The 12,996-nt window shown below is 42.9% G+C and overlaps 1 protein-coding gene across 6 annotated transcripts in view; it reads right to left on the bottom strand.

The window, feature by feature from the left end:
- Usp45 (ubiquitin specific peptidase 45) overlaps nt 1-12,996 on the bottom strand; it is a 73,468-nt gene that overhangs the window by 29,644 nt on the left and 30,828 nt on the right. The window lies entirely within an intron of this gene.

Below are 12,996 nucleotides of genomic sequence, written 5' to 3'. Positions count from 1 at the left end.
GGAGAGAAGGAGGGAAGACGAGTAAACCCTAATAATTTCACAGATTACCACCAAATCTGTTTTAAGCGATAGAATGATACTTTTTAAAAGGTTCTAAGCTGGTGGGAGTGATGCGTCCCTTTCATCTCCGCACTTGGAAGGCAGAAGAAGGAGGGTCTCTGTAAGTCTGAGGCCAGCCTGCTACAGAGTGGGTCCCAGGGCTGCACACAGAGTAAAAATTCATGTCTCAAAACAACAACGACAACAACAAAAGTTCCAAATCACCTTTATGAAGTATAATGAAGGCCTAAAAGTGGCTCTGAGGAAATAACTCAGTAGGTAGGAGCAGTCTGACAAACACAAGGCCTGACATCCAAATTCCAGTCCCAGGGTGTGAAAAGAACCACCTGGCCAGCACTGCTGACTCCCAAGCCCATTCAGTTAGCACGGCCCTCTCCCTCTTAAGCTCCCAACTACACATCTATAATAAACTCACATACAAAAACAAAACAAAAAACAAACACATACAAAAAAAAATCACCTTCACATTCATGTTATAAGAAAAGGAAAGGCCAGGCGTGGAGCTGCTTAAACACACATCAGGGTGCAGCTAGCTGAGACATTCTGCCCTTAACACATCTTACTCAACAGTGGATTAAAAGGATGTACCTAATGATGATGATGATGATGATGATGATGATGATGATGATGATGATGATGATGATGATGATAGTGATGATGATGGTGTTGGTGATAATGAGGATGATGATGATGATAGCCTATTTGTAGTGACAGCTCATATAAGATAGTAAAACACAGAAAACATTTGAAGGGGGAAAAGGATACCCTTATAAGAACTGAGTAAATATAATCATATATTCTGTACATACACAAACATGTGTAATTTTGACTCACATGCCCCCTTTAGCATGGCATTCAATTTAGCAATAGTATATTCCTCAACTTTATAGTCACAAGAAAGCCTTTCCGGAAACAGTATGGAGGAGCTGTAGTTTTAAGTCATTTCTACACGGTTCTGGTGTCAGACATAAGACTGAAGCCCAGGGCAGTGACACGTGTCCGCCACAGCACACTTAGCATCTGTTCATTCCCAGGCGAGACAATGCAGCGCTCGCCCGCGGACAGACGCACTGTAATTGACCAGCATGGCTGTTCTGCTTGTGAGGCTAAATACATCCAAGACGTGACATTTTAATTTTATCTCGCTATCTATGGCCATCAAGTAGAAGAAAAAGAACGTGTTCTTAGTGAGTTTTTATGGTACTTGTACAACAGAGAAATACAATGCAAAGAAAAATTTTAATTAATTTGCAATGACGTATGACTATGATACATACTTCTGCAGAAAAAAAACCTATAAAGCTATAAGAAAATGTGAGCAAAATTTAGCTCAGGGAATTAATGTCTCCAAAACTTAATTGTAAATTTCTTAATTTATTTTTTTAAAAAATATAACATAATATGGTAGTTGCCTGCCAACTTCTTCAGATGATAAAATTTTCAAAATAGTTGCAAACTGCCAGGAAACCAGACAGAGTAACCTATGTAAGGGGTGACCCTGCTTTCCTTGCAGCCCGAGTTCTCACTAAGCTGTACTAAATGTGTCGAACAGTACTCACAGAGCTCCACCCCGTATAAAAGAGGGAGACAGAGACTGTACTCAGAGGAAGTCATAGCTCCGGAAAAGAGATGGAAAACAGTAGCAATCTTTCTTTCGGCTTCCTTGGTTTTTGAGACAGGATCTCACTAGGTAGCCTAGGCTTGCCCAGAACTCCACCAGCCATCCTCTTGCCTCCAGAGTACAGCAAATAACCAGAACATTGTAGAGAGCGGCGCGGCGAAACAAAGATGGCGCCGACATCCAGCCTTGTCTGGATATAAACGACTTACTGTGCATGTGCAGGCTTGTCCCCTTGCTAGGGCTCCCTCTAGTGGTGAACAGCGGTACTGCACATGTGTGGTTTATGCACCAGGTGTCAGTTGACCGTTAATATGCTAATGAGGTGATTCATTCTCCGCCAATTCCTGGAGGACAAGTAGTGGGGTGATCCAAGCCCCACCAATCCCTGAGGGATAATTAGCATACTGTTGTCTATATAAGCCGAGCGATTTTGCTGCTCGGGGTCCCTGTTCAAGAGAGCTGTAACACTAAGAGAGCTGTAACACTGAGAAGAGCTGTAACACTAAGAAGAGCTGTAACACAGTAAAGGCTTGCTCGCAGAAGAATCCTGTTGCCGCGCGTCCTTCTTACTGTGAAAGATCCCACGCAGAGAGACCCTTACTCAAGTCTTGGGAAATCGCGGACCCCAGACACAGAGAGACCATTTTGGATGTAATAAGCAAAGGCGAGGTTTATTACGGAGACCTATTACAGAGATCTCCGGGCCGACACGTATCCCGCGCAGGAGACAGAGGTGTCGGCCCCGAGAGGCTGGGAAAAAGAGTATTTAAAGGCAGAGGCTGTGAGCACCAGGGGATGGGGGATGTCAAAGGGGAATGTACCACAAGTTACAAGATTGTTTTATGGCTCCAGGAGATAAGGGGACGCCAGAAGGTTTTATGGCCCCCTGGTTCCTGGAACAGAGCTACTAAATCAGGAGAAGGGTAGGGTCTTCAGGTCCTCATTATTTTTAAAAGTTTGTCAAAATTGATGAAGCATCTGTATTTGAAACACCTCTGGTTAGGCTTGGGCTGCCCGGTTTCTTGGAGTGCTCTCTGCAGGACACAATGGCTGAGAAGCACAAGTATGGGCTTATCAGGGTCTGGAGTACATCTGGTTAAAGTATGACTCTGAGTAAGCTGGGGGGATGTCTTTGGATGGTTTATGGGTCAGTCCTCGATAGCCTGAGCTGGTTCCTGCATTCCTTTTCTTTATCTTTATGGCCTGCTATTCCTGGCGGCAGGGCTTAGCCCTGAGTTTGTGGCTTTTGGGGCTAACTCTTTTAATTTTATATTTTTAAACCTAGAATTCGTATAATTTTCTTTTCATTCCCATCTTCTCCTACTAAATAATTCTAATCTTAGAATTTTGATATCAAGTCTCGTATTTGGTCTCACCAGTTGTCCTAACTGACTGGTACTGTTGTCTCAGGACCATCAACCGCACAGCACCCACTCAATTTTTAACAAAAGCAATTAACCTGTTTGTCACGCAGGAGCCAAAAACTAAAACCAAGAAAATTATTAATAATGGCCCAGCTGTAGCAGAGTGTAGGGTAGTCATTCAGGGAGATCTACTAAACTAGCTCTCGAACCATCTCTTATGTGTTTTTTTTGTCTGTCTTTGTCTAACCTTTTTTTAAGTTTATTTATGGAGTCTTTAATTACTCCTGAATGGTCTGTATAGAAGCAACATTCTTTCAGTGTAGCACACAGGCTCCTTCTTTAAGGAATATCAGGTCTAATCTTTTCTTATTTTGAAGGACTACCTCTGAGAGGGAGGTTAGGTATTCTTGGAGGTCAGCTAAAAAGTCTTTAGCATCAGGATTCTATCTGGACACTATCTAAACCTATACACCAAGGTCATGACTGTCTTTCAGAACTTCTAAACTTATACAGGTTGTGATCCCTGAGGCACAGTCTCAAGAAGTGTTAGGAGTACTAACATATGTAATGTTACATCATTTGTAATAGAAATCAAGCCTATCCCCACACCTATCTCGATGGAACCCAGGACAAACATGACTGAATTTCCCTCTAGGTCCCAGCTCTCACCCTAACAACTGGTGGGACATTAGGCGCGCGACAGAACATGACACCGGGCCAGGTCATGACACAAATCCCACTTTTTAAAAAATGATTTATCGGTTCTCTGCACCCAAATCCCGTGGGAGGGAGAGCTAAACCTTCAGAGAGGCAGACAAGCCTGGGAAACCAGAAGAGACTGCTCTCTGCACACATATCTCAGACGCCAGAGGAAAAAGCCAAAGACCATCTGGAACCCTGGTGCACTGATGCTCCTGGAAGGGGCGGCACAGGTCTTCCTGGTTGCTGCCGCTGCAGAGAGCCCGTGGGCAGCACCCCACAAGCGAACTTGAGCCTCGGGACCACAGGTAAGACCAACTTTTCTGCTGCAAGAAAGCTGCCTGGTGAGCTTGGGACACACGGAAGCAGAATTCCTCTAGGACCGGGCACGTTCTGTGTTTACCGGAAGTCCCACTCCCGCGGATCCCGGCCCACAGCAGCTCTCTGCTCCCAGACCCCATGAGAGAGAGAGACCTCACCGCCTGGTCAGGTGGGCACTCCTGAGGCTGCAGAGCAGAAGAGACCACCAACACTGCTCACCCCTGCCCACATCCCTGGCCCAAGAGGAAACTGTATAAGGCCTCTGGGCTCCCGTGGGGGAGGGCCCAGGAGCGGCAGGACCCCTGCCTGAGACACCGCCGGAACCTGAAGGAAACAGACCGGATAAACAGTTCTCTGCACCCAAATCCCGTGGGAGGGAGAGCTAAACCTTCAGAGAGGCAGACAAGCCTGGGAAACCAGAAGAGACTGCTCTCTGCACACACATCTCGGACGCCAGAGGAAAAAGCCAAAGACCATCTGGAACCCTGGTGCACTGAAGCTCCCGGAAACGGCGGCACAGGTCTTCCTGGTTGCTGCCGCTGCAGAGAGCCCGTGGGCAGCACCCCACTAGCGAACTTGAGCCTCAGGACCACACGTAAGACCAAATTTTCTGCTGCAAGAAAGCTGCCTGGTGAACTCAAGACACAGGCCCACAGGAACAGCTGAAGACCTGTAGAGAGGAAAAACTACACGCCCGAAAGCAGAACACTCTGTCCCCATAACTGACTGAAAGAGAGGAAAACAGGTCTACAGCACTCCTGACACACAGGCTTATAGGACAGTCTAGCCACTGTCAGAAATAGCAGAACAAAGTAACACTAGAGATAATCTGATGGTGAGAGGCAAGCGCAGGAACCCAAGCAACAGAAACCAAGACTACATGGCACCATCGGAGCCCAATTCTCCCATCAAAACAAACATGGAATATCCAAACACACCAGAAAAGCAAGATCTAGTTTCAAAATCATTTTTGATCATGATGCTGGAGGACTTCAAGAAAGACTTGAAGAACTCCCTTAGAGAACAACTAGAAGCCTACAGAGAGGAATCGGAAAAATGCCTGAAAGAATTCCAGGAAACATAAATAAACAAGTAGAAGCCCATAGAGAGGAGACACAAAAATCCCTGAAAGAATTCCAGGAAAACATAAATAAACAAGTAGAAGCCCATAGAGAGGAGACACAAAAATCCCTGAAAGAATTCCAGGAAAACACAATCAAAGAGTTGAAGGAATTAAAAATGGAAATACAAGCAATCAAGAAAGAACACATGGAAACAACCCTGGATATAGAAAACCAAAAGAAGAGACAAGGAGCTGTAGATACAAGCTTCACCAACAGAATACAAGAGATGGAAGAGAGAATCTCAGGAGCAGAAGGTTCCATAGAAATCATTGACTCAACTGTCAAAGATAATATAAAGCGGAAAAAGCTACTGGTCCAAAACATACAGGAAATCCAGGACTCAATGAGAAGATCAAACCTAAGGATAATAGGTATAGAAGAGAGTGAAGACTCCCAGCTCAAAGGACCAGTAAATATCTTCAACAAAATCATAGAAGAAAACTTCCCTAATCTAAAAAAAGAGATACCCATAGGCATACAAGAAGCCTACAGAACTCCAAATAGATTGGACCAGAAAAGAAACACCTCCCGTCACATAATTGTCAAAACACCAAACGCACAAAATAAAGAAAGAATATTAAAAGCAGTAAGGGAAAAAGGTCAAGTAACATATAAAGGCAGACCTATCAGAATCACACCAGACTTCTCGCCAGAAACTATGAAGGCCAGAAGATCCTGGACTGATGTCAGACAGACCCTAAGAGAACACAAATGCCAGCCCAGGTTACTGTATCCAGCAAAACTCTCAATTAACATTGATGGAGAAACCAAGATATTCCATGACAAAACCAAATTTACACAATATCTTTCTACAAATCCAGCACTACAAAGGATAATAAATGGTAAAGCCCAACATAAGGAGGCAAGCTATACCCTAGAAGAAGCAAGAAACTAATCGTCTTGGCAACAAAACAAAGAGAATGAAAGCACACAAACATAACATCACATCCAAATATGAATATAATGGGAAGCAATAATCACTATTCCTTAATATCTCTCAATATCAATGGCCTCAACTCCCCAATAAAAAGACATAGATTAACAAACTGGATACGCAACGAGGATCCTGCATTCTGCTGCCTACAGGAAACACACCTCAGAGACAAAGACAGACACTACCTCAGAGTAAAGGGCTGGAAAACAACTTTCCAAGCAAATGGTCAGAAGAAGCAAGCTGGAGTAGCCATTCTAATATCAAATAAAATCAATTTCCAACTAGAAGTCATCAAAAAAGATAAGGAAGGACACTTCATATTCATCAAAGGAAAAATCCACCAAGATGAACTCTCAATCCTAAATATCTATGCCCCAAATACAAGGGCACCTACATACGTAAAAGAAACCTTACTAAAGCTCAAAACACACATTGCACCTCACACAATAATAGTGGGAGATTTCGACACCCCACTCTCATCAATGGACAGATCATGGAAACAGAAATTAAACAGTGATGTCGACAGACTAAGAGAAGTCATGAGCCAAATGGACTTAACGGATATTTATAGAACATTCTATCCTAAAGCAAAAGGATATACCTTCTTCTCAGCTCCTCATGGTACTTTCTCCAAAATTGACCATATAATTGGTCAAAAAACGGGCCTCAACAGGTACAGAAAGATAGAAATGATCCCATGCGTGCTATCAGACCACCACGGCCTAAAACTGGTCTTCAATAACAATAAGGGAAGAATGCCCACATATACGTGGAAATTGAACAATGCTCTCCTCAATGATAACCTGGTCAAGGAAGAAATAAAGAAAGAAATTAAAAACTTTTTAGAATTTAATGAAAATGAAGGTACAACATACTCAAACTTATGGGACACAATGAAAGCTGTGCTAAGAGGAAAACTCATAGCGCTGAGTGCCTGCAGAAAGAAACAGGAGAGAGCATATGTCAGCAGCTTGACAGCACACCTAAAAGCTCTAGAACAAAAAGAAGCAAATACACCCAGGAGGAGTAGAAGGCAGGAAATAATCAAACTGAGAGCTGAAATCAACCAAGTAGAAACAAAAAGGACCATAGAAAGAATCAACAGAACCAAAAGTTGGTTCTTTGAGAAAATCAACAAGATAGATAAACCCTTAGCCAGACTAATGAGAGGACACAGAGAGTGCGTCCAAATTAACAAAATCAGAAATGAAAAGGGAGACATAACTACAGATTCAGAGGAAATTCAAAAAATCATCAGATCTTACTAAAAACTTTCAACAAAACTTGAAAATCTTCAGGAAATGGACAATTTCCTAGACAGATACCAGGTATCGAAGTTAAATCAGGAACAGATAAACCAGTTAAACAACCCCATAACTCCTAAGGAAATAGAAGCAGTCATTAAAGGTCTCCCAGCCAAAAAGAGCCCAGGTCCAGACGGGTTTAGTGCAGAATTCTATCAAACCTTCATAGAAGACCTCATACCAATATTATCCAAACTATTCCACAAAATTGAAACAGATGGAGCCCTACCGAATTCCTTCTACGAAGCCACAATTACTCTTATACCTAAACCACACAAAGACACAACAAAGAAAGAGAACTTCAGACCAATTTCCCTTATGAATATCGACGCAAAAATACTCAATAAAATTCTGGCAAACCGAATTCAAGAGCACATCAAAACAATCATCCACCATGATCAAGTAGGCTTCATCCCAGGCATGCAGGGATGGTTTAATATACGGAAAACCATCAACGTGATCCATTATATAAACAAACTGAAAGAACAGAACCACATGATCATTTCATTAGATGCTGAGAAAGCATTTGACAAAATTCAACACCCCTTCATGATAAAAGTCCTGGAAAGAATAGGAATTCAAGGCCCATACCTAAACATAGTAAAAGCCATATACAGCAAACCAGTTGCTAACATTAAACTAAATGGAGAGAAACTTGAAGCAATCCCACTAAAATCAGGGACTAGACAAGGCTGCCCACTCTCTCCCTACTTATTCAATATAGTTCTTGAAGTTCTAGCCAGAGCAATCAGACAACAAAAGGAGATCAAGGGGATACAGATCGGAAAAGAAGAGGTCAAAATATCACTATTTGCAGATGACAAGATAGTATATTTAAGTGATCCCAAAAGTTCCACCAGAGAACTACTAAAGCTGATAAACAACTTCAGCAAAGTGGCTGGGTATAAAATTAACTCAAATAAATCAGTTGCCTTCCTCTATACAAAAGAGAAACAAGCCGAGAAAGAAATTAGGGAAACGACACCCTTCATAATAGACCCAAATAATATAAAGTACCTCGGTGTGACTTTAACCAAGCAAGTAAAAGATCTGTACAATAAGAACTTCAAGACACTGAGGAAAGAAATTGAAGAAGACCTCAGAAGATGGAAAGATCTCCCATGCTCATGGATTGGCAGGATTAATATAGTAAAAATGGCCATTTTACCAAAAGCAATCTACAGATTCAATGCAATCCCCATCAAAATACCAATCCAATTCTTCAAAGAGTTAGACAGAACAATTTGCAAATTCATCTGGAATAACAAAAAACCCAGGATAGCTAAAGCTATCCTCAACAATAAAAGGACGTCAGGGGGAATCACTATCCCTGAACTCAAGCAGTATTACAGAGCAATAGTGATAAAAACTGCATGGTATTGGTACAGAGACAGACAGATAGACCAATGGAATAGAATTGAAGACCCAGAAATGAACCCACACACCTATGGTCACTTGATTTTTGACAAAGGAGCCAAAACCATCCAATGGAAAAAAGATAGCATTTTCAGCAAATGGTGCTGGTTCAACTGGAGGGCAACATGTAGAAGAATGCAGATCGATCCATCCTTATCACCCTGTACAAAGCTTAAGTCCAAGTGGATCAAGGACCTCCACATCAAACCAGACACACTCAAACTAATAGAAGAAAAACTAGGGAAGCATCTGGAACACATGGGCACTGGAAAAAATTTACTGAACAAAACACCAATGGCTTATGCTCTAAGATCAAGAATAGACAAATGGGATCTCATAAAACTGCAAAGCTTCTGTAAGGCAAAGGACACTGTGGTTAGGACAAAACGGCAACCAACAGATTGGGAAAAGATCTTTACCAATCCTACAACAGATAGAGGCCTTATATCCAAAATATACAAAGAACTCAAGAAGTTAGACCGCAGGGAAACAAATAACCCTATTAAAAAATGGGGTTCAGAGCTAAACAAAGAATTCACAGCTGAGGAATGCCGAATGGCTGAGAAACACCTAAAGAAATGTTCAACATCTTTAGTCATAAGGGAAATGCAAATCAAAACAACCCTGAGATTTCACCTCACACCAGTGAGAATGGCTAAGATCAAAAACTCAGGTGACAGCAGATGCTCGCGAGGATGTGGAGAAAGAGGAACACTCCTCCATTGTTGGTGGGATTGCAGACTGGTAAAACCATTCTGGAAATCAGTCTGGAGGTTCCTCAGAAAATTGGACATTGAACTGCCTGAGGATCCAGCTATACCTCTCTTGGGCATATACCCAAAAGATGCCTCAACATATAAAAGAGACACGTGCTCCACTATGTTCATCGCAGCCTTATTTATAATAGCCAGAAACTGGAAAGAACCCAGATGCCCTTCAACAGAGGAATGGATACAGAAAATGTGGTACATCTACACAATGGAATATTACTCAGCTATCAAAAACAACGAGTCTATGAAATTCGTAGGCAAATGGTTGGAACTGGAAAATATCATCCTGAGTGAGCTAACCCAATCACAGAAAGACATACATGGTATGCACTCATTGATAAGTGGCTATTAGCCCAAATGCTTGAATTACCCTAGATCCCTAGAACAAACGAAACTCAAGACGGATGATCAAAATGTGAATGCTTCACTCCTTCTTTAAATGAGGAAAAAGAATACCCTTGGCAGGGAAGGGAGAGGCAAAGATTAAAACAGAGACTGAAGGAACACCCATTCAGAGCCTGCCCCACATGTGGCCCATACATATACAGCCACCCAATTAGACAAGATGGATGAAGCAAAGAAGTGCAGACCGACAGGAGCCGGATGTAGATTGCTCCTGAGAGACACAGCCAGAATACAGCAAATACAGAGGCGAATGCCAGCAGCAAACCACTGAACTGAGAATAGGACCCCCGTTGAAGGAATCAGAGAAAGAACTGGAAGAGCTTGAAGGGGCTCGAGTCCCCATATGTACAACAATGCCAAGCAACCAGAGCTTCCAGGGACTAAGCCACTACCTAAAGACTATACATGGACTGACCCTGGACTCTGACCCCATAGGTAGCAATGAACATCCTAGTAAGAGCACCAGTGGAAGGGGAAGCCCTGGGTCCTGCTAAGACTGAACCCCCAGTGAACTAGACTATGGGGGGAGGGCGGCAATGGGGGGAGTGTTGGGAGGGGAACACCCATAAGGAAGGGGAGGGGGGGAGGGGGATGTTTGCCCGGAAACCGGGAAAGGGAATAACGCTTGAAATGTATATAAGAAATACTCAAGTTAATAAAAAAAAATGATTTATCTATTTTTATTTCATGTGCATTGCTGTTTAGTGTCTGCACATTTATCAGTGTTGAGAGTGTTGGATCCCTTGGAACTTGAGTTACAGACAGCTGTGAGCTACCACGTGGGTGCTGGGAATTGAACCTGGGTGCTCTGGAAGAGCAGCCAGTGCTCTTAAGAGCTGAGCCATCTTCCCAGCCACCATGACACAGATCTTAACAGAAGGTAGTCGAGTTAAAAATCAAAGTACACATAAAAGTGGTGAAGCAGACAGAAGGGAGTGGGAGGATCCAAAAGCTGAACCCAACCGAGTAAGAACCTCAGAGAAGGGATTAATACAGCACATACTGTTTTGGAGAACGGAGAAATCAACTCATTTTTTGTTTTGCTGAGATAATTTTTAAGAAAAAAATCAGAACTCTGACTCTTTCCACTAAAACTAGCCATTAATACAGTTAATTAATAAAATTAATAGAGTTCAAACAAGGCAGGCTTTTTTTTTTGAGTTATTGAATTTTAAGTATTTTCTTCCTTTTTTTTTTTTTTATTAACTTGAGTATTTCTCATATACATTTCAAGTGTTATTCCCTTTCCCGGTATCCGGGCAAACATCCCCCTCCCCCCTCCCCTTCCTTATGGGTGTTCCCCTCCCAACCCTCCCCCCATTGCCGCCCTCCCCCCACCAGTCTAGTTCACTGGGGGTTCAGTACAAGGCAGGCTTTTAAGTGGACCTGCACAGCTTCTGTATGGCCCTGGGATGAGTGAAGGAGGGCGGGGAACGTACCTTACGCAGGAAGCACTTTTTATAGTTGACTGCTATCTTTCATATTACCACATAGATTAAGAAGTGCGTTCACTTTGAGAAGAGAAGGTTTTACCTGTTATCTGATTATACCTAACTGAGTGGCCCACGGCGTGTGTCTGGGTAATGATTCTGAGGCTGAAGGTAGGCTTACACCTGCTACAAGCACTTAGTCATGCCTGCTGTGTTGGTCTATTCTTCTCTTTCTGTAACAGCAAACAAGCCTCAGGTTCAAGGCCAGCCTGGGCTATCTAGCAAGACTTGCTTTGAAAAACCCAGGGAGAAAGAGAATGGCATTTAAGAGGCTCTTGGTGTTTGATATGGAGGAGGCATCTAAGGTGTAATGGTGCGGAGCCTGCTTGCATCCCACCTCCTCATTCTCACACCTGATCTAAATAAAGCCAATCACCCAAAAAGATCCCACTTCCAAGTATCATTAACATGTGACGTTAGGAATTAGGTGTCTAATATGGGTACTTTCAGGGAACACATCAGAAATATAGCAATGTCGACTATGTGCTGTATATCTGACATCTTAAACATTTTGTGCCCTCACTGATAAATCACTTACTATCTACATGGAATCCCCCAAAAGTTAATTCTCACCAACTTCACATTGAAGCCAATAAACAACCAGTAAGTTAAGGCACAGGACTGGAGTAAACACTGTCTCAGGAGCTGGCTTTAGCAGCTGTTCTTTTGGAAGAAGGCTTCTGATTCTCCGTATCAGGCTGAAGTTCTACTCCCTCAGCCATGGTGTGGCACTTAACCCAGCAGGAGGCGATGAAGGCCTACTCTGAGAATCCCAAATCATAGCAGTCAGTTTAGGTTTTGCACATGTGAAACTCAAGTGTGCCAATTACGATGACCATGAGCCGACTGACTTCCAGCAGGAGAAGCAAACACTGCTCAGGCTTCTGACAGAAATGAAAACCTTCTAAGAGCCAGAGACAGTAGCTAGAGGAGAGGAGAATGGGGGGATAAGGAGGACATGCTCCAGACTGTTGTTCATTTTCCAGGAGGTGTAGCCCTTGGGTTTATCTCCTTGGCCTCAATATTCCAGACAACATTTCTACCCTTCTCTTTTGTCTTTTTCTTTCTTTTTCTCCCTCCTTTTTCTCCCTCCCACCTTCCCTCTGTTCCTTAGTGAGACAGGGTCTCATGGCTGGCCTCCAACTCACAGAGGTCTGCCTGACTTGGCCTCCTGTGCGCTGGGATTAAAAGCTTGCACCACCACTCCTGGCTATCCTCCTTGATGGAGATCTCACTATAAACTCCTGGGTCCAAGAAATCCTTCGTCAGTCTCTTGAGTATCTGCGACTAGGAATTTGCAACACAGTGAGGTTTATCTCTAAGCTACTTTGAATTATTGTGTTCGATTTATTTTAAAAGCTGAAAGACGGGGTTGGGGATTTACCTCAGTGGTAGAGCGCTTGCCTAGCAAATGCAAGGCCCTGGGTTCGGTCCCCAGCTCCAAAAAAAAAGAAAAAGGAAAAAAAAAAAAAAAAAAAAACAAAGCTG

The sequence above is a fragment of the Rattus norvegicus genome, chromosome 5 (genome assembly GCF_036323735.1).
Source record: "Rattus norvegicus strain BN/NHsdMcwi chromosome 5, GRCr8, whole genome shotgun sequence".
NCBI lineage: Eukaryota > Metazoa > Chordata > Mammalia > Rodentia > Muridae > Rattus > Rattus norvegicus.
This window is presented reverse-complemented; position numbering and strand designations above follow the sequence as displayed.